General features: G+C 42.4%; 1 pseudogene; it reads right to left on the bottom strand.

Annotated features, from left to right (window-relative positions):
- Positions 1 to 7,210: 7,210 nt before the first annotated feature.
- Positions 7,211 to 17,462, bottom strand: LOC127909354 (phosphatidylcholine:ceramide cholinephosphotransferase 1-like; annotated as a pseudogene).
- Between the last annotated feature and the right edge of the window lie 8,391 nt (positions 17,463 to 25,853).

The raw sequence follows: 25,853 nt of genomic DNA, 5'->3' as shown, positions 1-25,853 counted from the left end.
TATTTTCCACCATAATTTGCAAATAAATTCATTAAAAATCCTACAATGTGATTTTCTGGATTTTTTTTAGTTGAAGTGCACCTATGATGAAAATTACAGGTCTCTCTCATCTTTTTAAGTGGGAGAACTTGCACAATTGTTGGCTGACTAAATACTTTTTTGCCCCACTGTATAAGTCAACATGAGTGCATATCCATAATCACTCAATAAACTGTTATAATAATAGAAAAAAATAAGGAATAAATGTATAATAATATAGTAAACAAAACTATGACTGAATGTGCCTCCATGAAGAATCCCCTCCCCAATAGGTCCCTTCGCCCTCAGTAGGACACCCCAGCACATCCACCATCCCCATCAACCTCCCCCCACCCCTCAACCACAAAACACAAAACACAAAAATTATAATAATAGAAATTAAGATAAGTAGAAATATATACCAAGCTATATATACACATACACACACACATGTACAGTACATACACATAAACATATACACAGGACACTCACTTTATCTCTTATCTCTTTTCCTGCATCGGATATGCAGGTGACATTTCCACCTGGATGACTGCACCTAATCAGCAAGACGGATATGCTCTTCATCCGAGGGAATGCCTGCCCATGCTCAGGTGTTAGATAATCCGAGAGGATCACATCATTTACATTCCAGCCTTTGTCAGCTCCAGATTTGACTACTTCAACTCACACCCTGCTGGAATCGCTGCATTCTCAGATTCCCCTCTGTTATTAATCTCTATATTGTAATCAATAAATTGTTTCAAAATGCTGTACTTTAACATATATGTTCAGATCATTCCTGAGAGAGAAGGGGTGTAATATCTCCAGATGGGCATGTGGTACCCTTCCTCACCCATGCCATCAAGATGTTACTTCTTGTGGGGTCTTTGCCTTGAAAGTAAGCATGAGAGTATACAGTGCCTTGCGAAAGTATTCGGCCCCCTTGAACTTTGCTACCTTTTGCCACATTTCAGGCTTCAAACATAAAGATATAAAACTATATTTTTTTGTGAAGAATCAACAAGTGGGACACAATCATGAAGTGGAACAACATTTATTGGATATTTCAAACTTTTTTAACAAATCAAAAACTGAACAATTGGGCGTGCAGCAAACTCTCTCCAGAAGTTCAGTGAGGATCTCTGAATGATCCAATGTTGACCTAAATGACTAATGATGATAAATACAATCCGCTCTGTGTGTAATCAAGTCTCCGTATAAATGCACCTGCACTGTGATAGTCTCAGAGGTCCGTTAAAAGCGCAGAGAGCATCATGAAGAACAAGGAACACACCAGGCAGGTCCGAGATACTGTTGTGAAGAAGTTTAAAGCCGGATTTGGATACAAAAAGATTTCCCAAGCTTTAAACATCCCAAGGAGCTCTGTGCAAGTGATAATATTGAAATGGAAGGAGTATCAGACCACTGCAAATCTACCAAGACCTGGCCTTCCCTCTAAACTTTCAGCTCATACAAGGAGAAGACTGATCAGAGATGCAGCCAAGAGGCCCATGATCACTCTGGATGAACTGCAGAGATCTACACTTGAGGTGGGACACTCTGTCTATAGGACAACAATCAGTCGTATATTGCACAAATTTGGCCTTTATGGAAGTGGCAAGAAGAAAGCCATTTCTTAAAGATATCCATAAAACGTGTCGTTTAAAGTTTGCCACAAGCCACCTGGGAGACACACAAAACATGTGGAAGAAGGTGCTCTGGTCAGATGAAACCAAAATTGAACTTTGCAAAACATTATGTTTGGAGTAAAAGCAACACAGCTCATCACCCTGAACACACCATCCCCACTGTCAAATATGGTGGTGGCAGCATAATGGTTTGGGCCTGCTTTTCTTCAGCAGGGACAGGGAAGGTGGTTAAAATTGATGGGAAGATGGATGGAGCCAAATACAGGACCATTCTGGAAGAACCTATTGGAGTCTGCAAAAGACCTGAGACTGGGACGGAGATTTGTCTTCCAACAAGACAATGATCCAAAACATAAAGCAAAATCTACAATGGAATGGTTCAAAAATAAACATATCCAGGTGTTAGAATGGCCAAGTCAAAGTCCAGACCTGAATCCAATCGAGAATCTGTGGAAAGAACTGAAAACTGCTGTTCACAAATGCTCTCCATCCAACCTCACTGAGCTTGAGCTGTTTTGCAAGGAGGAATGGGAAAAAATGTCAGTCTCTCGATGTGCAAAACTGATAGAGACATACCCCAAGCGACTTACGCTGTAATCGCAGCAAAAGGTGGCGCTACAAAGTATTAACTTAACGGGGCTGAATAATTTTGCACGCCCAATTTTTCAGTTTTTGATTTGTTAAAAAAGTTTGAAATATCCAATAAATGTTGTTCCACTTCATGATTGTGTCCCACTTGTTGTTGATTCTTCACAAAAAATACAGTTTTATATCTTTATGTTTGAAGCCTGAAATGTGGCAAAAGGTTGCAAAGTTCAAGGGGGCCGAATACTTTCGCAAGGCACTGTATGTAATGTACAATTAACCTACAGAAAGTATACTGACTAAAAGGCAAAATAGAACTGTCAAATTATATTATAGCTGTGTCATTGTATACTTGAGAATTAGAAACTTAATGGGATAGGAGTCCTGCTAGCTGGACAACTTCCGGTGAAGCTGGAGGGTGCGCAATTCAAATAAATATTTACTTACTTAATCTTTGTTTGATTTGTCATCCAAACGGTCCCAGCTATAACATGTAGTGTCATTTTGTTAGATAAAATCCTTCTTCATATCCCAAAAAGTCTGTTTAGTTGGCTCCATCGATTTAAGTAATCCACTCGTTCAACAGGGCAGAGAAAGGAATCTGAAAATATACCCCCAAACTTTGTTTCAACAAGTCAAAATATGTTTCTATATACTCCTCAGATACCCTAAAATGTAATCAAACTATGATATTTCTTACGGAAAGAAGTATGTTCAATAGGAAACTGATTTCAGCTGGTGCGTAATGTCTTCATGAGCGCGCAGATACGAATTTCCAAGAATATGTCCTTCTGCTAAAACTGATGTTTCTTATTTTTGAAGTTACAAGCCTGAAACCTTGAACATAGACTGCTGACACCCTGTGGAAGCCACGTGAATTGCATCCAGGGAGCTAATTTTCAATATGACCTATCTCTTGCCTTTCTAAGAGGATCTCTCTCTTTCTCAAAAAAAAATCTTTGTTTTTTTTTCTTTGTATTTTCTTCTACCACATGTATTGTGTTATATTCTCCTACATTATTTTCAAATTTATACAAACCTCAAAGTGTTTTCTTTCCAATGGTACCAATTATATGTGTATCCTGGTTTCAGGGCCTGAGCTAGTTTACTAGGCATGTCATTCAGACAGAAAGTGGAGAGAAAAGGGGCCTAGCTCTAATATTTAATTAATTGTAATTCAAGAAACATGTATTTCATGTTTTAAATACACCCCCCCTTCTAATTTCTTTAATTTTGTGGCTAGAGTCAAATACTTTCTATGGAACAAACTTCACTCCAGGACAGGCAACCGAAATTAATAATTAATGTATGTGTGTCATATTAAACATAAAGGAGGGAGTAAGATGTAGGCAAGCAATGAACATTTCAGAACAACTACTAGTCAAATAAGACATAGGAGAGATGACGAATTTTGGCAAGAGATTTTTTCATAGACTGATACACTTCAAACAAATAGCCAAACCGAAAACTGCAGACATTACTAGTGCCTCCCCCGCGATCAAAATGACATAAAAACTCAAATGAAACGCAGCCTAACGTGATCAAAATTCTCAACTAGCCAGCAGGTCGTAGCAATGAAGAATTGAGTGTGTGCGCGTTCACGCGTCAAGTGGGGGGGATTCTGGCAGGGGGGTGCTTTTCGGCACAACAGGTGTTGAAAGCATGCAGTTTATTAGGCTACAGATCAAATAAATTATGATTAACTTCACAGGGTGGTGAATTTGCAATGTGATGAGCTTGATGCTCCTTTCCAATAAATATCGATAGTCTTTTTCTGGTGACATCGGTGATTGGCTGCCATTTGACAAATTCAATTTTTGTCCATAATAATCTCATAATGTAGGTTTATGTGTGCGTTCTAGTCTTCAGCGCTGTGGAACACTCCTTATATAACTAAACATGTTTTGAAAGAAAACCATCAGTGGAGTTGAAAATGTGATGGAAACCCATTTAACTTGTATTTTATTTTGTCGGTTTCATGGGAATTTAATCACAAAAGGTATTTTTATGTGCACCACGTCATCGAGCACAGCATTTTATCGGCAACATGTCAATGTGATGGAAACACATCTATGGTGCGAAAATGCTTATTGTTTTTATGCGGATTTTAGAATATTTGCATTAACATCTGTCGCCAATTGGATGGAAACCAAACTACTGACAGTCACTCAATTAGATTGGTAAATTAGTCTAGCGGCCAGCTATCTAATAATGATTGAATTATTGACCTGCCCCCTATTGAACATCAGATATCATATTAAAAACTGCCTATCATTTGTCTCCATCCTATGTTTTTTTTATTGCAGGAAATTGGCTGTAGAACTGCTCATTGTTATCTCTTCCCCGTGGAAAAAGGAGTAGAATTGCATGAAATGAGTTATAAAATTGCTAAATCTTATTTCCGCCCCATGGCAAAATGTGTAGAATAGCAGCAAACTTGCTGTGAAACTTCCACATTTTCTCTACACGCCCTGGTAAAATGTGTAGAATTGCAGGAAATTAAATGTTTTCTCCACACTGTCAAGAGAGGCCGCTAAAATGTTTTGCTAGCAAGGTGTGTGTGGCCCACCTTGGGGGGGTGGGGGGTGTCACTAAAGTAGCCCCATGGAAGTTTTGACCCACAAATTACGCCTTGTTTCCAGTCATCCATGGATAGTTTTCTCTCTCCGCTAGCACTCCAAACACATGGTCCCAGTCTAAGTTTGGTATTACGGCTTGACAATGCACCACTACTTGGAATAGAATGTATGTGTGAACTCCTCCATCAGAGTGCTGTTTGCCTTGGCAGCATCTTTATGAAAGGAAGGGCAGATCTGACAGCACAGTGTAATGGCTTCATCTAGCCTCTTTTTAGTATTGGTTTATTATGGCCATGTTTGTATCAGACAGTTTTAGGGTCAGGTTATGTCATTTTAATAACTAGTAGTTAGTTTGACACCTGTTGATCATGTTGTAATTGTAGCATTGTGTAACAGAGCACTTTTAAGTAATCTTTGTATCATTCGAGATGATTTGCAGCTATGGGTGTACACAGCATAGCTTTTGAGATGGTAAACATTGTGTATGAATCCAACACATTCTTCAATTACCTTATACAGTATATGTGTAGAATTACTGTATATTATGGTAGATGACTTGACAACAGTGGACAGTAGAGGGACAGATTGGTGGACAGACTGGCCCATTCTGCCAGAAGATACACAATGTCTTTAAGGGCAGTTTCTCTTAATATTTCAGGTCTTGCAGCTTATACATGCAGAGGATTCATAGTAAATACAGCACACATAAATTCATGGATGTACAAACCTACATTCTAAAAGAGATTCACACTCTCCAACACTCCCAAAGACCGTGGTCACTCTGGCCTGAGTGAGCCGAGGACCCAGCACTTGAGATAAATATAATCTGCTGCTATTTTCATCCAGCGAATTACACTTTAGAGTTCTCCAGCTTTTCACATGGCCATTAGAACTACACTGGAGGTTATACAAACCAATTTATTTCACTCTGATGGGCATATACATCATACGGTCAGGGTTATTTTACCATCACCCCAAAGAACAGGGTTGCTCAGCAATAAGGTCTAAATCTTATCCCCAAACAAATCCATACCATCTGTTCTGAAGACCACACCCATTATTAATAGGAATGTACACAATCAATAAAGAGGAAAGCCCATAGGTTGTGGAAGTACTGCATGTTGAAAAGTTATCTGAATATTTGTGTTATAGCACCACCTTCAGTCCGTTTTCACCCAAGGTCTGTTATGCCCCAATCTTTGTCCAGATGGGACAAACAGGCTAAATTAAAATGGAGTTCAAGACATTCCTCATTAGAACAAATAACATATGCAGGTAGATAAGAGACGATAAATAATCCCAATAAGTTTATTTTGATCAGTAAGACATTCGGACAGTATCGCTTACAAAGATTTGCACAACTCCAGTCCTTGAGGTCCAGAGGGTTTTCATCATTCTGTCAAAGTTAGCAAGTAATCTAGACCTTTGATACAAGGTGATTAGCAAGCCAATGAGCTTTAAATGTTACATGTTACAAAGGATTGAAAACTTTCTGGGACCACAGTTATACACCACAGTCTTGCAGGGACATGGTTGAAATAGGATTGGAACATGATTAGAACACAATCAAGACTGGCTAAGGATGAGGAAATTATTAGGACATTACCAAACAACTTAACAGTCCTTTGTAAATTGCTGTAACAGCACTGACCAAAATAATTACATATAAAAACATAAATAAATAGACAGGACATTTCACTCATCTCACAGTCTTTTGTTTTGGGGAGACCAATTATCACATAAGACTGGCATTATTATTCTTACATTCATGCGAACAAGACTTGAACGATCATTAGGAACCGCCTCGATCCACCTTGTGGACTGCCATCTAAGGGAGGCACTGGAAAAATTCTGAATTGCACAGATTCTTCGGCTTTTAGTGTTCCATCTTGAAGAAGGTAAAAATATAGTTTTAGTAGATTTTCATATAAAACTCTCCAAGATAGCGTATGGCATTTTGGTTATCAAATAAAACATTTCAGCGACATGATTTGCACTTGGTTATTGGACCAGAATTGCAAAAAGTCTAAGCTACTTCTTACAGCCATGGTCAAACCGAACAAAATCATTTCAATATAATATTGAAATATTAGCCAGATCTGTTGCAGACAAAGCAGCAATTGCAAAGTGTCCCAAGAAAAAAAATGATTATCAAAGTAGTGCACTACATTTTCAAAAACCTTTTCCAAAAGAAAATTATTTAGAAAGCTAAAGTAAGACTAGGGTCACAGTCCTAGCCAGTTGGACTGGGATTTGACTGATATGAGTCCTACAGGTGAAGGGAACAGCTTGGTGACACGATGCAACGCCATCTTTTCTTTCAGAAGATCACAACTTCAGGAAATCTCGTGCTCTCCCCCACCCGTCACTTGACCTGGGTCACAGGGTGTCCAGTCTGCTGTACTTCACACCCCGGCTCCACGAAGACGATCGCCACGATGACCACGGAAGCTGATAAATCGAAAGGACAATGCCCTTGACGTTCTCCTCAAAGTACTGAAACAGTTGATACCGCCAGACTCTGGAGAACATGTTGCACTAAGATGTCTCTTTCAGCGCCTGAATGACAACAAAACAGAAAATAAATAAATGGAACTTCACAGAATAAATTAGATCAACGTCAGATTTTTTTTTAAATGTAATAAAAGATGTATGTGTTAGCCCCCTACCTGCTGGCTGGCCAGGGTGTGGTACCACCAGAAGAGGCATGTTGTGAGATAGTAGGCCACCAACACATCCACAGTATAGTGGTCATGGGCCAGCAGGATGCAGAAGATGCCCACTGCACTCAGAGTCCAGCAAAACCAGTGGTACCACCAAACCCTCTTAGGGGAGGATGAGACAGTGAAGGGTTAATGGTACATATTATGGAAGGAAACAAACCATTGGAGAGAATTGGAAGTGCATCCCTGGAACAGGCAGAGTGGTGATGTACAGTACGTTGTGCCACACCTGTACAGGAAGAGGGTGCCCACAATGGGCCGATGGATGATTAGTGATCTGGAAACAGAAATACAGGGTAGGAGTGTGAACGTTTAAACGAAATTGGGATCCTTAACTTTAACAAAATTCCTTAGCAGAAAAACTGTTTTTCCCTCACAAAATGTAAATCACAGTGCAGCTGGCTCGCCTGCTCTTTCTCTTTGCTAATGATGCAAGTGTTTTCAGTCTTAGGTCTGTTGCATGTAGAATATCCTATCCTATTCATTGATGATAGGCCCTGCTTTACTGAAGTTGCAAGACACTGCAAGCCAAAAAATGGAAAAACACAGCATACCATTGTGAAATACAGCTTTTGATTGCTGATAGATAGGCCTAGTGCATGGTTCTCCGTCTGCCTGGTGGACGAACTGCCTATACTCTACGCCTCCCTCTCCCTCCGCCGCTCGCTATGAAATATGCAGGTGATTGTATGCTCAGAAGTACGGCAACTAATCAGCCTCCTCCGTTCCAAAAATACTGAATCCTGGGAGTCAATTCCTATCGGAAGATGTGCTTTATTTCTACTTAAATTCCTTTTTAAGTCACGGTATTTAACAAACTTTAAAGTACTTTTTTAGGAGAAAGCAGGCAGCTCGAGATTATTTGATTGACAGTTCTGCTCGGCTAGTTATGGACGTTAGTTTCGCTTCAGAAGCACCATTATTTTACAGATAAGTAAAATGCAAGTTCAGTGGTGCTTAGAATCTCCAGGGAAGGTTTTGTGTTGGGATTTAAAAAGTCGTAGTGTCCATTAAACAAACAAACATGCCGTTGCAGAGGCTCTTTCAAGGTTATCTAAAGTGGTAGTTATAACTTCATTGCCAGGCCTATTGTCAATAGACTTGGAATTTTATGTTTTTTTTGTCATTGTTTTAATGGAAAACCAACCCCAAAAATGTCTGTTTAAAAGTTAAGCAAAACTGTCAATTTGTCACATCCATAATATTGGTTAGTTAACTTTGGCCACATTCAAGAACATCTATATTGTTTGCATTGCATCAACCATTAGATTGCTATATCATATAAGTTGTTGTTTTTACCTTTATTTAACCAGGCAAGTAAGTTAAGAACAAATTCTTATTTTCAATGAAGGCCTAGGAACAGTGGGCTAACTGCCTGTTCAGGGGCAGAATGACAGATTTGTACCTTGTCAGCTCAGGGGTTTGACCTTACAACCTTCCGGTTACTAGTCCAACACTCTAACCACTAGGATACCCTGCCGCTGATCTGTTAAACACATATCCAGGCATTGTGAGATCTGGCAGACGTTTGTAATGCAGTCAGCCTGGAATGCTGCCATTGGATATCCCAGAAAAAGTAGTTCAAGGTACAAAGTCTAAGGTTACATTTCAAACAGGTAAACATTGCTCCACGGTCTACTCTAACAGTCCACTATCATTGTGTCTCACCTGTACTTGAGCAGGGTCCACTGTAGCAGGCACAGCCCTTCCAGCAGCATGCCATTGATCCCACAGTAAGAGAAGGCCCACTCCAAAGGTCAAAGAACTTATCGGGCAGTGGTGGGGTGTGCTCCTTGGCCAGCACCCTCTCAAGAAAGTGCCCTTCTCGGTGATGGTAGGCCTATAATTTCCACAAAAAAAATGTGCAATTTTTTTCCTTTACATTTTTGGTCATTGTTGTTCGGAACCCAGTGCCTGCAAGTTCTTGTTAAATTCTCATCAATGCTTCAGAATATTGACCATGACAGAATGATGACCATGTCCAGTCATCAGCATTGGTGCGGTAAGGCGTTGGCGCATATCCAGATTAGAGACCAGAAATAACATGTTCAATTTTTCCTGGCAAAAACAGAGTATGCCTATGTTTATTATCCATAAAAAAATACAGTTAAGCAAACTACTACTGACTCGTACTTGCCAGAACAATAGGCTACCTGGCTATTTCATTGATCATTTTCATATTTCAGATAGGGCTAATTTGGGTGGCTACTGGCTATATGTATAAAGATAAGCAGCTGTTAAATTGCACTGCCACATTTGCACAGCGATTGTGCATGTGCATGGCGGGTGCAAGCTTTGTACCACTCCTTTATGCGGTCGCGGGTAACAAATGGAGTTGGGTTGGATATATATAGCATTTATTCCAATTCAAAATATACTGAACAAAAATATAAAACGCAACATGCAATAATTTCAAAGATTTGACTGAGGTACAGTTTATATAGGGAAATCAGCCAATTTAAATAAATGCATTAGGCCCTAATCTATGGATTTCATATGACTGGGAATACCGGTATCTGTTGGTCACAGATACCTTAAAAAATAAAGAAATGGGTGTGGATCAGAAAACCAGTCAATATCTGGTGTGACCACAATTTGCCTCATGCAACGCGACATCTCATTAGCATAGAGTTGATCTGGCTATTGATTGTGGCCAGTGGAATGTTGTCCCACTCCTCTAACTGTGCGAAGCTGCTGGATATTGGAAGGAACTGGAACACACTGTCGTACACTTAGATCCAGAGCATCCCTAACATGCTCAATGGGTGACATGTCTGGTGAGTATGCAGGCCATGGAAGAACTGGGACACTTTCAGCTTTGTGTACAGAACTCTGTACAGATCCTTGCGACATGGGGCTCGCATTATCATGCTGAAACATGAGGTGATGGCAGTCGATGAATGGCACGACAATGGGCTTCAGGACCTCGTCAAAGTATCTCTGTGCATTCAAATTGCCATCGATAAAATGCAATTGTGTTCGTTGTCCGTAGCTTATGCCTGCCCATACCATAACTCCACACCCCACCATGGTGCACTCTGTTCACAACATCAGCAAACCGCTGGCCCACACAACACGATACACGTGGTCTGCGGTTGTGAGGCCGGTTGGACGTACTGCCAAATTCTCTACCACGACATTGGAGATTAAAGTAGAGAAATGAACAGTCAAATTCTGTGTAATAATCATGCTGTTTAATCAGCTTCTTGATATGCCACACCTGGATGAAATACAAATTTGTGCACAAAATTGAAGAGAAACAATGTTTTTAGTATAGAACATTTCTGGGATCTTTTATTTAAGCTCATGAAACATGGAGCCAGCACTTTATATGCTTTGCATTTATTTGTTTGTTCAGCATATATTTTTATTACTATAACATCATATAATATAAAATACAGGGACCGAATTAATGCTAGGCTAAGACTTACTTGGGCCCCCCGAGTGGTGCAGCGGTCTAAGGCACTGCATCGCAGTGCAAGCTGCGTTACTACAGATCCTGGTTCGATACCAGGCTTTGTCGAAGCCGGCTGCACCTGGGAGACCCATAAGGCGACGCACAATTGCACAGCGTCGTCCGGGTTAGAGGAGGTTTTGGCCGGCCGGGATGTCCATGTCCCATTGCGCTGTAGTGGCGAGCCGGGCGCATGTACGCTGACACGGTCGCCAGGTGTACAGTGTTTCCTTTGACACATTGGTGCACCTAACTTCCAGGTTAAGTGTGCATTGTGTCAAGATGCAGTGCGGCTTGGCGGGGTTGTGTTTCGGAGGGTGCACGGACTTGGGACTCTCCCGAGTCCGTACGAGAGTTGCAACTATGGGACAAGACTGTAACCACCAATTGGATATGACGAAATTGGGGAGAAAAAGGGGTTGAAAAATATATGTTAAAAAAACGAATAGTTATTTGGCAACTTTAGTTGTGAATGATACAAACCTTAAAATGTCTTAGAAATCATAACAAATATGGGTTGCATGATGAGACTAGGCCAGTGGTCACCAACCGGTCTATCTTCAAGGCATTCTTAGTCAACGATAAAGGCATAAAGGCTTGTTCTACTTTGTTTCCCCCTGTGTTGCGAGGTTGTCAGTACATGTACAATGATGGAAAAAAGTATTTGATCCCCTGCTGATTTTGTATGTTTGCCACTGACAAAGAAATGATCAGTCTATAATTTTAATGGTAGGTTTATTTGAACAGTGAGAGACAGCATAACAACAAAAAATCCAGAAAAAAGCATGTCAAAAATGTTATAAATTGATTTGCATTTTAATGAGGGAAATAAGTATTTGACCCCCTCTCAATCAAAAATATTTCTGGCTCCCAGGTGTCTTTTATACAGGCAACGAGCTGAGATTAGGAGCACACTCTTAAAGGGAGTGCTCCTAATCTCAGTTTGTTACCTGTATAAAAGACACCTGCCCACAGAAATAATCAATCAATCAGATTCAAAACTCTCCACCATGACCAAGACCAAAGAACTCTCCAAGGATGTCAGGGACAAGATTGTAGACCTACACAAGGCTGGAATGGGCTACAAGACCATTGCCAAGCAGCTTGGTGAGAAGGTGACAACAGTTGTTGCGATTATTCGCAAATGGAAGAAACACAAAAGAACTGTCAATCTCACTCAGCCTGAGGCTCGATGCAAGATCTCACCTCGTGGAGTTGAAATGATCATGAGAATGGTGAGGAATCAGCCCAGAACTACTCTACTCGCTTCTCTACACTTCCACTCGTGCTGCAGCTATAATGAATGAGTAGCCAAGTGTATTGAAAGCTTTGTGTTTTTTATTATTATTAGGAGCTAGTCAAGTCTATTTTAATATCGAGGAGTATTTCACTTTCTCTGGTCATAGAATATGTTGGTGTAGCACTTGTGAGGCACAGCTGAGCCTAAATTCAAATAATTTGCTTTTTTTATTTTACTGGACTGATGGTACCTGCTTCTGATGGTCATGGTGCTTTCAAGACAACTGGGAACTCTGAAAAAACGAGGTCAAATCACGATATCAGTGGACATCAGGTCGGAAAGTCGGAGCTTTGGAAAGATGTCTGAGTTTCAGAGTTGGGTGACAGTCCCCCCATGAGTTCTGGGGATCGTCTGAGACCAGCTACCTGGAGAACTGGTGAAATTGAGAACTATTTCTGTCTGTAAAAAAGCCCCTTTGAGGGGAAAAACTGATTCTGATTGTCTGGGCCTGGCTTCCCAGTGGGTGGGCCTGGCTCCCAAGTGGATGGGCCTATGCCCTTCCAGGCCCACCCATGGCTGCACCCCTGCCCAGTCATGTGAAATCCATAGATTAGGGCCTAATTTATTGATTACAATTGACTGGTTTCCTTATATGAACTGTAACTCATTAAATAATTGAAATTGCTACATGTTTTGTATATTCTTTTGATCAGCATATATGTACAGTTGAAGTCAGAAGTTTACACTTAGGTTGGAGTCACCACTCCACACATTTCTTCTTAACAAACTATGGTTTTGGCAAGTCAGTAAGGACATTTACTTTGTGCATGACACGAGTAATTTTTCCAACAATTGATTACAGACAGATTGTTTCACTTATAATTAATTGTATCACAATTCCAGTGGGTCAGAAGTTTACATACTGTGCCTTTAAACAGCTTGGAAAATTCCAGAAAATTATGTCATGGCTTTAGAAGCTTCTGATAGGCTAATTGACATAATTTGAGTCAATTGGAGGTGTACCTGTGGATGTATTTTAAGGCCTACCGTCAAACTAGTGCCTCTTTGCTTGACATCATGGGAAAATCTAAAAGAAATCAGCCAAGACCTGAGAAAAATAATTGTAGATCTCCACAAGTCTGGTTCATCCTTGGGAGCAATTTCCAAATGCTTGCGGGTAGCACGTTCATCTGTACAAACAATAGTACGCAAGTATGAACACCATGGGACCACGCAGCCGTCATACCACTCAGGAAGGAGACGCGTTCTGTCTCCTAGAGATGAACATGCTTTGGTGCGAAAAGTGGAAATCAACCCCAGAACAACAGCAAAGGACCTTGTGAAGATACTGGAGGAAGCGGATCCAAAAGTATCTGTATCCACAGTGAAACGAGTCCTATATCGACAGCTCAGCAAGGAAGAAGCCACTGCTCCAAAACCGCCATAAAAAAGCCAGACTACGGTTTGTAACTGCACATGGGGACAAAGATCGTACTTTGTGGAGAAATGTCCTCTGGTCTGATGAAACAAAAATAGAACTGCTTGGTCATAATGACCATCATTATGTTTGGAGGAAAACGGGGGTGGCTTGCAAGCCGAAGAATACCATCCCAACTGTGAAGCACGGGGGTGGCAACATCATGTTGTGGGGGTGCTTTGCTGCAGGAGGGACTGATGCACTTCAGAGAATAGATGGCTTCATGAGGGAGGAAAATTATGTCAATATATTGAAGCAACATCTCAAGACATCAGTCAGGAAGTTAAAGCTTGGTGGCAAATGGGTCTTCCAAATGGACATTGACCCAAGCATACTTCCAAAGTTGTGGCAAAATGGCTTAAGGACAACACAGTCAAGGTATTGGAGTGGCCATCACAAAGCCCTGACCTCAATCCTATAGAAAATGTGTGGGCAGAACTGTAAAAGCGTGTGCAAGCAAGGAGGCCTACAAACCTGTCTCAGTTACACCAGCCCTGTCAGGAGGAATGGGCCAAAATTCACCCAACTTATTGTGGGAAGCTTGTGGAAGGCTACCCAAAACGTTTGACCCAATTTAAACTATTTAAAGGCACTGCTACCAAATACTAATTGAGTGGATGTAAACTTCTGACCCACTGGGAATGTGATGAAAAAAATAAAAGCTGAAATAAATCATTCTCTCTACTATTATTCTGACATTTCATATTTTTAAAATGAAGTGGTGATCCTAACTGACCTAAGACAGGGAATTTTTATGATGATTAAATGTCAGGAATTGTGAAAAACTGAGTTTAAATGTATTTGGCTAAGGTGTATGTAATCTTCCGACTTCAACTTTATACACACAGTGCATTTGAAAAGTATTTAGACCCCTGAATTCTTCCACATTTACGTTACAGTCTTATTTTAAAAGTGATTAAATTCATTGTTGAATTTTTTCCAAATGTATTAAAAACAAAAAAACTGTAATATCACATTTACATAATTATTCAGACCCTTTACTCAGTATTTTACTGAATCACCTTTGGCAGCAATTACAGCCTTGAGTCTTCTTAGGTATGACGGTACAAACGTGGCACACCTGTGTTTCGGGAGTTTCTCCCATTCTTCTCTTCAGATCCTCTCAAGCTCTGTCAGGTTGGATGGGGTCTATCCAGAGATGTTCGATTGGGTTCAAATTTAGTCTCTGGCTGGGCCACTCAAGGACATTCATTCTCCCATCTCCACAGAGGAACTCTGGAGCTCTGTCAGAGTGACCATTGGGTTCTTGGTCACCTCCCTGACCAAGGCCCTTCTCCCGCAATTGCTCAGTTTGGCCGGGCAGCCAGCTCTAGGAATTGTCTTGGTGGTTCCAAACTTCTTCCATTTAAGGATGATGGAGGCCACTGTGTTCTTTGGGACCTTCAATGCTGCAGATTGATCAGAAAAATGTATAATTCAATAGATGTGTGTATGTGTGTGTGTGTGTGTGTGTGTGTGTGTGTGTGTGTGTGTGTGTGTGTGTGTGTGTGTGTGTGTGTGTGTGTGTGTGTGTGTGTGTGTGTGTGTGTGTGTGTGTGTGTGTGTGTGTGCGTGCGTGTGTGAATGTGTGAATGTGTGCTAAGTTGGTTTTTCCAGTGCAGGTGGTCAGACCAGTTCAAGTGTTCAGCAGTCTGATGACTTGTAGATATAATCTGTATCTGAGAGTGTTGGCATCAGACTTCATGCTCCGATACGGTCTGTCCGATGTTAACTTGGTGTCAGGGGGCAGTATTTTCACATCCGGATGAAATGCAAGCCCAAATTCAACTGCCTGCTACTCATCCCTAGAAGATAAGATATGCATATTATTAGTAGATTTGGATAGAAAACACTCTGAAGTTTCTAAAACTGTTTGAATCATGTTTGGGGGTATAATATAACTTATGTAGCAGGCGAAACCCTGGGGAAAAAAACATTCAGATTTTCTTTTTTGAGGTCACTCTCTTTTCAGTGGATTTTCATTGGGATTCATTTCATTTCAAAGGGACCTTCTTGCAGTTCCTACCGCTTCCACTGGATGTCACCAGTCTTTAGAAATTGGTTGAGGTTTTTCCTTTGTGTAATGAAGAAGTAGCCTCAAGTGTATTATTTGTTAGATGCACGTGACCAGTAAGGTATCATCAGTTTGTTTTCTTCCTGTATTGAACACAGATGATCCCGTCTTCAATTGTATTGATTATTTACTTTCAAAAATACCTAAAGTTGAATTACAAAAGTAGTTTGAAATGTTTTGGTAAAGTTTATAGGTAACTTTTGAGATATTTTGTAGTCACGTTGCGCAAGTTGGAAACTGTGTTTTTCTGGATCAAACGCGCTAAATAAATTGACATTTTGGATATATATCGACAGTTAATCGAACAAAAGGACCATTTGTGATGTTTATGGGACATATTGGAGTGCCAACAGAAGAAGCTTGTCAAAGGCAAGGCATGATTTTCATTTTTATGTCTGCGTTTTGTGTCGCGTCTGCAGGGTTGGAATATGGTTTCTCTCTTTGTTTACGGAGGTGCTACTCTCAGATAATAGCATCGTTTGCTTTCGGCGAAAAGCCTTTTTGAAATCTGACATGTTTGCTGGATTCACAACACGTGCAGCTTTAATTTGGTAATTAAAAAAGTTTGATTTTTATAGTAATTTATTTGAATTTGGTGCTCTGCATTTTCTCTGGCTTTTGGCCAGGTGGGACACTAGCGTCCCACATATCCCAGAGAGGTTTTTAAAGGAGTGAACAGCTCGTGGCTGGAGTGTGTGGAGTCCTTGATGATGCTGCAGGACTTCCTCAGCTACCGTTTCAAGAAGATATCCTAGATGGGTGGGAAAACGTCCCCATTGATGTACTGGGACATTTTCACCACATGCTGGAGGGCCATGCCGCTGTGGATGGAACAATTCCCATACCAGGCTGATGCAACCGGTCAAGACGCCCTCAATGGTGCAGCGGTAGTATTTGGAAAGGACCCAGGGTGGCATGCCAAATTTCTTGGGGTGAATTTTCATTTTTATTTTTAAGGACTGAGAAGCTCAGTTCTGGTGACTTTTCAAAAGGACATTCTACTCCAAAATGAATGAAAATATAATTTCTACCTCCAGAAATGACCCCAAAATTGGTAAAATTATTTATGCATATTGGACCATAAATATAGCTTATCCATAGGCTGGCCATGGTCCACATTGCCAGGTATGCTATTATCAATAAGCATTATCACCTGTAGCCCAACTGTTTCATCATAGTTGCTATAAATAAATAGGGGTGAGGTTGCCTCTGTGAGGACAGACGCTGGGAGACGAGAAGCAAGTACAGGGAGTGAATGTTTAATAAATAACCGACATGAAACAAAACAAGGACAGCGTCTGGACAGGGGGAACAAAATCAACATTAACGCTGGCACAGGGATGAAACTGAGGAATATACAGATACTGTATAGGGGAGGCAATCAATAAGTGATGGAGTCCAGGTGAGTCCGATGAATCGCTGATGCTCATAACGATGGTGACAGGTGTGTGTAACGATGGGCCGCCTGGCACCCTCAAGAGCCAAAGAAAGGGCGTGAAGGCAGGCGTGACAGTACCCCTCCTCTAGCGGAACCACCCCTGACGTCCCAGCACGACGAGTTGGCTGAGGCGTGGGAGCCCGATGAACCGACTGAGGTGTGGGAGCCCGATGAGACGGCTGAGGTATGACTTGGGATGGGAGCCTGCCGAGCCAACCGAGGCATCCCCGGTTCCTTCGGCAGAGGGACCCGGATCTGACGTCACCAACAAAACTCCCTGATGCTTCCAATATTGTGATGTCAGCATTCTGTGAGGACAGACGCTGGGAGACGAGAAGCAAGTACAGGGAGTGAATATTTAATAAATAACTGCCGTGAAACAAAACAAGGACAGCGTCTGTACGGGGAACATAAATGACATTAATGCTGATTCAGGGATGAAACTGAGGAATATACAGATACTGTATATGGGGAGGCAATCAATAAGTGATGGAGTCCAGACGAGTCCAATGAAGCACTGATGCGCGTAACGATGGTGACAGGTGTGCGTAATGTTGGGCCGGAGCAGGAGCAAGTGTGACTGCATTTACACTATTGTGTTAATCATTAGCTAGAGTCCAAATGTAATATTTTAACTCGTTAGCATCCTATTGATGAAATATACAGTACCAGTTAAAAGTTTGAACACACCTACTCATTCAAGGGTTGTTCTTTATTTTTGCTATTTTCTACATTGTAGAATAATAGCAAAAACATTACATTTACATTTACATTTAAGTCATTTAGCAGACGCTCTTATCCAGAGCGACTTACAAATTGGTGCATTCACCTTATGACATCCAGTGGAACAGCCACTTTACAATAGTGCATCTAAATCTTTTAAGGGGGGGGGGGGAGAGAAGGATTACTTTATCCTATCCTAGGTATTCCTTAAAGAGGTGGGGTTTCAGGTGTCTCCGGAAGGTGGTGATTGACTCCGCTGTCCTGGCGTCGTGAGGGAGTTTGTTCCACCATTGGGGAGCCAGAGCAGCAAACAGTTTTGACTGAGCTGAGCGGGAACTGTACTTCCTCAGTGGTAGGGAGGCGAGCAGGCCAGAGGTGGATGAACGCAGTGCCCTTGTTTGGGTGTAGGGCCTGATCAGAGCCTGGAGGTACTGAGGTGCCGTTCCCCTCACAGCTCCGTAGGCAAGCACCATGGTCTTGTAGCGGATGTGAGCTTCAACTGGAAGCCAGTGGAGAGAGCGGAGGAGCGGGGTGACGTGAGAGAACTTGGGAAGGTTGAACACCAGACGGGCTGCGGCGTTCTGGATGAGTTGTAGGGGTTTAATGGCACAGGCAGGGAGCCCAGCCAACAGCGAGTTGCAGTAATCCAGACGGGAGATGACAAGTGCCTGGATTAGGACCTGCGCCGCTTCCTGTGTGAGGCAGGGTCGTACTCTGCGGATGTTGTAGAGCATGAACCTACAGGAACGGGCCACCGCCTTGATGTTAGTTGAGAACGGCAGGGTGTTGTCCAGGATCACGCCAAGGTTCTTAGCGCTCTGGGAGGAGGACACAATGGAGTTGTCAACCGTGATGGCGAGATCATGGAACGGGCAGTCCTTCCCGGGAGGAAGAGCAGCTCCGTCTTGCCGAGGTTCAGCTTGAGGTGGTGATCCGTCATCCACACTGATATGTCTGCCAGACATGCAGAGATGCGATTCGCCACCTGGTCATCAGAAGGGGGAAAGGAGAAGATTAATTGTGTGTCGTCTGCATAGCAATGATAGGAGAGACCATGTGAGGTTATGACAGAGCCAAGTGACTTGGTGTATAGCGAGAATAGGAGAGGGCCTAGAACAGAGGCCTGGGGGACACCAGTGGTGAGAGCGCGTGGTGAGGAAACAGATTCCCGCCACGCCACCTGGTAGGAGCGACCTGTCAGGTAGGACGCAATCCAAGCGTGGGCCGCGCCGGAGATGCCCAACTCGGAGAGGGTGGAGAGGAGGATCTGATGGTTCACAGTATCGAAGGCAGCCGATAGGTCTAGAAGGATGAGAGCAGAGGAGAGAGAGTTAGCTTTAGCAGTGCGGAGCGCCTCCGTGATACAGAGAAGAGCAGTCTCAGTTGAATGACTAGTCTTGAAACCTGACTGATTTGGATCAAGAAGGTCATTCTGAGAGAGATAGCGGGAGAGCTGGCCAAGGACGGCACGTTCAAGAGTTTTGGAGAGAAAAGAAAGAAGGGATACTGGTCTGTAGTTGTTGACATCGGAGGGATCGAGTGTAGGTTTTTTCAGAAGGGGTGCAACTCTCGCTCTCTTGAAGACGGAAGGGACGTAGCCAGCGGTCAGGGATGAGTTGATGAGCGAGGTGAGGTAAGGGAGAAGGTCTCCGGAAATGGTCTGGAGAAGAGAGGAGGGGATAGGGTCGAGCGGGCAGGTTGTTGGGCGGCCGGCCGTCACAAGACGCAAGATTTCATCTGGAGAGAGAGGGGAGAAAGAGGTCAGAGCACAGGGTAGGGCAGTGTGAGCAGAACCAGCGGTGTCGTTTGACTTAGCAAACGAGGATCGGATGTCGTCGACCTTCTTTTCAAAATGGTTGACGAAGTCATCTGCAGAGAGGAGGAGGGGGAGGATTCAGGAGGGAGGAGAAGGTGGCAAAGAGCTTCCTAGGGTTAGAGGCAGATGCTTGGAATTTAGAGTGGTAGAAAGTGGCTTTAGCAGCAGAGACAGAGGAGGAAAATGTAGAGAGGAGGGAGTGAAAGGATGCCAGGTCCGCAGGGAGGCAAGTTTTCCTCCATTTCCGCTCGGCTGCCCGGAGCCCTGTTCTGTGAGCTCGCAATGAGTCGTCGAGCCACGGAGCGGGAGGGGAGGACCAAGCCGGCCTGGAAGATAGGGGACATAGAGAGTCAAAGGATGCAGAAAGGGAGGAGAGGAGGGTTGAGGAGGCAGAATCAGGAGATAGGTTGGAGAAGGTTTGAGCAGAGGGAAGAGATGATAGGATGGAAGAGGAGAGAGTAGCGGGGGAGAGAGAGCAAAGGTTGGGACGGCGCGATACCATCCGAGTAGGGGCAGTGTGGGAAGTGTTGGATGAGAGCGAGAGGGAAAAGGATACAAGGTAGTGGTCGGAGACTTGGAGGGGAGTTGCAATGAGGTTAGTGGAAGAACAGCATCTAGTAAAGATGAGGTCGAGCGTATTGCCTGCCTTGTGAGTAGGGGGGGAAGTTGAGAGGGTGAGGTCAAAAGAGGAGAGGAGTGGAAAGAAGGAGGCAGAGAGGAATGAGTCAAAGGTAGACGTGGGGAGGTTAAAGTCGCCCAGAACTGTGAGAGGTGAGCCGTCCTCAGGAAAGGAGCTTATCAAGACATCAAGCTCATTGATGAACTCTCCGAGGGGACCTGGAGGGCGATAAATGATAAGGATGTTAAGCTTGAAAGGGCTGGTAACTGTGACAGCATGAAATTCAAAGGAGGCGATAGACAGATGGGTAAGGGAGAAAGAGAGAATGACCACTTGGGAGAGATGAGGATCCCGGTGCCACCACCCCGCTGACCAGAAGCTCTCGGGGTGTGCGAGAACACGTGGGCGGACGAAGAAAGAGCAGTAGGAGTAGCAGTGTTATCTGTGGTGATCCATGTTTCCGTCAGTGCCAAGAAGTCGAGGGACTGGAGGGAGGCATAGGCTGAGATGAACTCTGCCTTGTTGGCCGCAGATCGGCAGTTCCAGAGGCTACCAGAGACCTGGAACTCCACGTGGGTCGTGCGCGCTGGGACCACCAGATTAGGGTGGCCGCGGCCACGCGGTGTGGAGCGTTTGTATGGTCTGTGCAGAGAGGAGAGAACAGGGATAGACAGACACATAGTTGACAGGCTACAGAAGAGGCTACGCTAATGCAAGGAGATTGGAATGACAAGTGGACTACACGTCTCGAATGTTCAGAAAGTTAAGCTTACGTAGCAAGAATCTTATTGACTAAAATTATTAAAATGATACAGTACTGCTGAAGTAGACTAGCTGGCAGTGGCTGCGTTGTTGACTTTGTAGGCTAGCTGGCAGTGGCTGCATTGTTGACACTACACTAATCAAGTCGTTCCGTTGAGTGTAATAGTTTCTACAGTGCTGCTATTCGGGGGCTAGCTGGCTAGCTAGCAGTGTTGATTACGTTACGTTGCGTTAAAAGAACGACAATAGCTGGCTAGCTAACCTAGAAAATCGCTCTAGACTACACAATTATCTTTGATACACAGACGGCTATGTAGCTAGCTATGTAGCTAGCTACGATCAAACAAATCAAACCGTTGTGCTGTAATGAAATGAAATGAAAATGTGATACTACCTGTGGAGCGAAGCGGAATGCGACCGGGTTGTTGAGTGAGGAAGTTCTATTCAGTAGACGTTGGCTAGCTGTTGGCTAGCTAGCAGTGTCTCCTACGTTAAGGACGACAAATAGCTGGCTAGCTAACCTCGGTAAATTAAGATAATCACTCTAAGACTACACGCTCTAAACTACACAATTATCTTGGATACGAAGACAGCAAAGACAACTATGTAGCTAGCTAACACTACACTAATCAAGTCGTTCAGTTGAGTGTAATAGTTTCTACAGTGCTGCTATTCGGTAGACGGTGGACGTTTGCTAGCTGGCTAGCTGCTGGGCAGATAGCAGTGTAGACTACGTTAGGACGACGAAATACGAAGTTGCAATAGAAGTGCTGACTGTTTCACTTTGTTGTCCTCTTTCTTTTCCTTTTTCTTCTGTCCTTCTTTTGTTCTTTTGTTAACTAGATATTTTTTGTTGTTATTCTTTGTAAGCTAGCTAGCTTCTTCCAGGAGAGTCCCTAGCAACTGCTTAGCAACAAGTAAACAATTCTGCTAGCAATTCAGCTAGCTAAGATAACTGTACAATTTTATGAAAAATAGTTAATTTTTCAAAAGCCTGTCTTTTTTGGTTTGTTCCTTGTTTTGTCTTCTATTGAGTCTTGCAGTTTTCTCTTGATTTTTCGATGTACTTCACTCTAAAAAAAACATTTAAATCTCAATATATACAGGAGCTCATTTTTCAGCAGCTGCTCAATTTAGAACTCCGGAACACAAGAACATCAAAACTATGAAATAACACATATACATTAATGTGGTAACCAAAATATGTTTTAAACAAATCAAAATACATTTTAAATTGTAGATTATTCAAAGTAGCCACCCTTTGCCTTGACAGCTTTGCACCCTCTTGGCATTCTCTCAACCAGTTTCATGAGGTAGTCAACTGGAATGCATTTAAATTAACAGGCAAATCCAGGGTGGCCCTAAAGCTTAATCGCAACAGTAGAGGATAGACAAGCATAATCCGCTGAGAAACCTTTGACAGCAGGCCCATTCTATAAGATGATTTCCAGTTAGCATTATAGGTGGATCAGATTGTTTCATCTGCTATGTCCCAGGTAAATCCATTTAGATCTGATAACTGTACCGTCAGTATTTTGTAGGACTTCCAACAGGGGAACTGCACATCAAAATGTATATATCATGTCCAGTCTAAAGGAGAACTATAGCCCACCACAGCACATCCTCCAGACCAGCTGTCAGCAATGATTGGGTTGCTTGTTGAAATCCTATATATTGTGTCACACCCTGATCTGTTTCACCCATCCTTGTGATTGTCTCCACCCATCCAGGTGTCGCTTATTTCCACCAGTGTATTTATCGCTGTGTTTCTTGTCTCTCTGTGCCAGTTCATCTTGTCTGTTTCAAGTCAATCAGCGTGTTTTTCCTGTGCTCCTGCTTTTGCTATTCTCTCTTTTTCTAGTCCTCCCGGTTTTGACCCTTGCCTGTTTTCTGGACTCTGTACCCGCCTGCCTGCCCTGATCTCGAGCCTGCCTTAGTACCTCCTGGACTCTGGTTTTGACCTTTTGCCTGTCCGCGACTATTCTCCTGCCTACCCCTTTTGGAACTAATAAATATCAAACACTCAAACCATCTGCCTCCCGTGTCTGCATCTGGGTCTGGCCCTGAGCCCTTTTAACATGCAGTACTGCAGGGTTTTGTTCACAAGCCAGAAGGATTTAGAATATGTGACGACCCTCCCACTCTGTCTGCCGAATTCTTTCTCTTTGCTCTTGTTTTCCTTAATAGGATGTCGGTGGGCGGAGCTGGGAGGGTCGTCAGCGAAATGGGACACACCTGGGCTCGGGTGTGTCCCGGGGTGAATACACCTTTTCCCCATTCATTGAGGAGACTCTCTCCCTGCAGACACACTGTCAATTTTGGTTGTGGCATTTTTGTGTCCATTTTGTTTGTCTGCGTTGGCACCTTTCAACACTCCTCAATATCACATCTACTGTATGCACGCAACCACTCACGTATACTACTGATTACTGACTACACACACCATTGTTAATTGTATTTAAGTTGCTTCAGTTAATAAATATATTTTTGTTATTCCTTATCTCCACATTGTCTCCCTTTCTGTTACGGAATTCGAGGCGGTTCGTAACAAATGTTACACAATGGTTTTTGATAACCGGTGGTTGATCAGGATGGTTGATCAGCCACAGTTTCAGTTTTAAGGGTGTAACACCAAAATGCATACAAATTTGGGAAATTATGGTTTACAAGTTGCAACAGGGATAAAGCATCTAGCACAGAATCAGAGAAAATGCCAAATTGCCCTTCTCTAAGCAGGCCCTTTTATCCTAACCTGAAAACACTGCTGTTCTATCATCAACAAATGGTTATAGAAACTTAGAGGAAATACAAATATGGTAGTGACCTTCATCACTCGCTACAAAGTTATAAACATCAGCTGTTACATAGTTATAAAACTGTAATAAAGGAATGCCAGACATCAAAGGATCATTGTTTCTCAATCACATCAAACAGTAGTATTCAAATCAAACAGTAGGCCTAAACTTATCAACTAAAAATAGGGCTAACATATCGTTTTCCCCTTTCCATGGGAAAGCACGTGTTGGTGTCTACCTGCTCCTACTCACACCAGACACCTACTCACACCGGACTCACAAATGGTTCACAGTATATGATCAATGCAATACAACAGTGAAAATAATCTGAACTCAAATACAGAAAACCAAGTGCGTAATGCACCCCATAAATCTTAGGGGGCACAAAATACATAAGGATAGCTGGGGGTGGCCTGGAGAGGGGCCAAGGTAAGATCATTTTTTCATTTTCCAATCACCTGAAACAGCTTTTTCCTGCAATCTATAGCTTTAATCAATATGCTTAATTATATGCCAAAAATGTATATTTTTCTGCATATCTAAGCATACCTCTTGAGCTGTCTGTATCCTCCTGATTGGTGGTTCTTATTTTAAAGGAACTAAATATGGTACTTTGCATCTCTGCTAAAATCTGGGTAAAGGATTGAATTGAATATGAGTCTTATTCAGTACATCTTGTTATTGTTTGCTTTTCTAGTTTACCAAACCTGCCAGCAGGTATGCCAGCTAAAATAGTTAGACAAGCTAGCTACTCTAACTTGATTCATAGCCTGAAATGGCTTATTGGTAGCTAGTTATGAGGTTGGGAGATCGGGAACCTGTCTGGGTCAGCCAAAGCCAACTTCATAACATTGCTAGGTGGCTAGCAGTATTAGAGAGAAACAACAACACAAACATTAAAAAGGACAAATATGAGGGGGCATGACGCCGCTGAAGAACATAATTAACACAATTATTTTCCACTTGCCTACCACCTGAGATTGACTCATTTAATTTCCAAAGTGATGTGGCCTTTCCAAGTGATGTGGCCTAATTGCTACAGTCAAATACAGTTGTGATAACATTTATTCCCACATACACATATTACAGATTTCTTCTCAAAGTGTGAATCATTGTTCCTTTGCCACATTTCTGGTGGCCAAACATATATCCAAAAATACACACGGCCATAGATAACCTCATTTCACTTCCAGGTTCCAAATCCTCACCTCTGCCATCTGCTTCTCTTTAACATACAGAAGAATAAGAAACCAGATGTGAAGTGCATTGAGTGTCATGAGAAAAATAAGTATTTACATTTAATAGAACTTCATAGGTTTAATTTAAAACATGTGTAGTTTATTCTAACTGAACACATTCACTGTGCCTTACTCAAAAGTATGTTTATTTATTTATTTTATTTAACCTTTATTTAACCAGGTAGGCTCGTTGAGAACAAGTTCTCATTTGCAACTGCGACCTGGCCAAGATAAAGCAAAGCAGTGTGACACAGACAACAGTTACACATGGAGTAAACAATAAACAAGCCAATAACACAAACACAGTAGAAAAAATAAACTCTATATACAGTGTGTGCAAAAGGCATGAGGGGGTAGGCAATAAATAGGCCATAGGAGCGAATAATTACAATTTAGTAGATTAACACTGGAGTGATAAATGAGCAGATGATGTGCAAGTAGTGATACTGGTGTGAAAAAGAGCAGAAAAGTAAATAAAATAAAAACAGCATGGGGATGAGGTAGGTAGATTGGGTGGACTATGTACAGCTGCAGTGATCGGTTAGCTGCTCAGATAGTTGATGTTTATAGTAGGTGAGGGAAATAAGTCTCAAACTTCAGTGATTTTTGCAATTGGTTCCAGTCACTGGCAGCAGAGAACTGGAAAGAAAGGCGGCCAAATGA

Source organism: Oncorhynchus keta, chromosome 2 (genome assembly GCF_023373465.1).
Source record: "Oncorhynchus keta strain PuntledgeMale-10-30-2019 chromosome 2, Oket_V2, whole genome shotgun sequence".
NCBI classification, from domain to species: Eukaryota; Metazoa; Chordata; class Actinopteri; order Salmoniformes; family Salmonidae; genus Oncorhynchus; species Oncorhynchus keta.
Note: the sequence above shows the minus strand (reverse complement) of the source record. Positions and strands in the feature narration are given on the sequence as shown.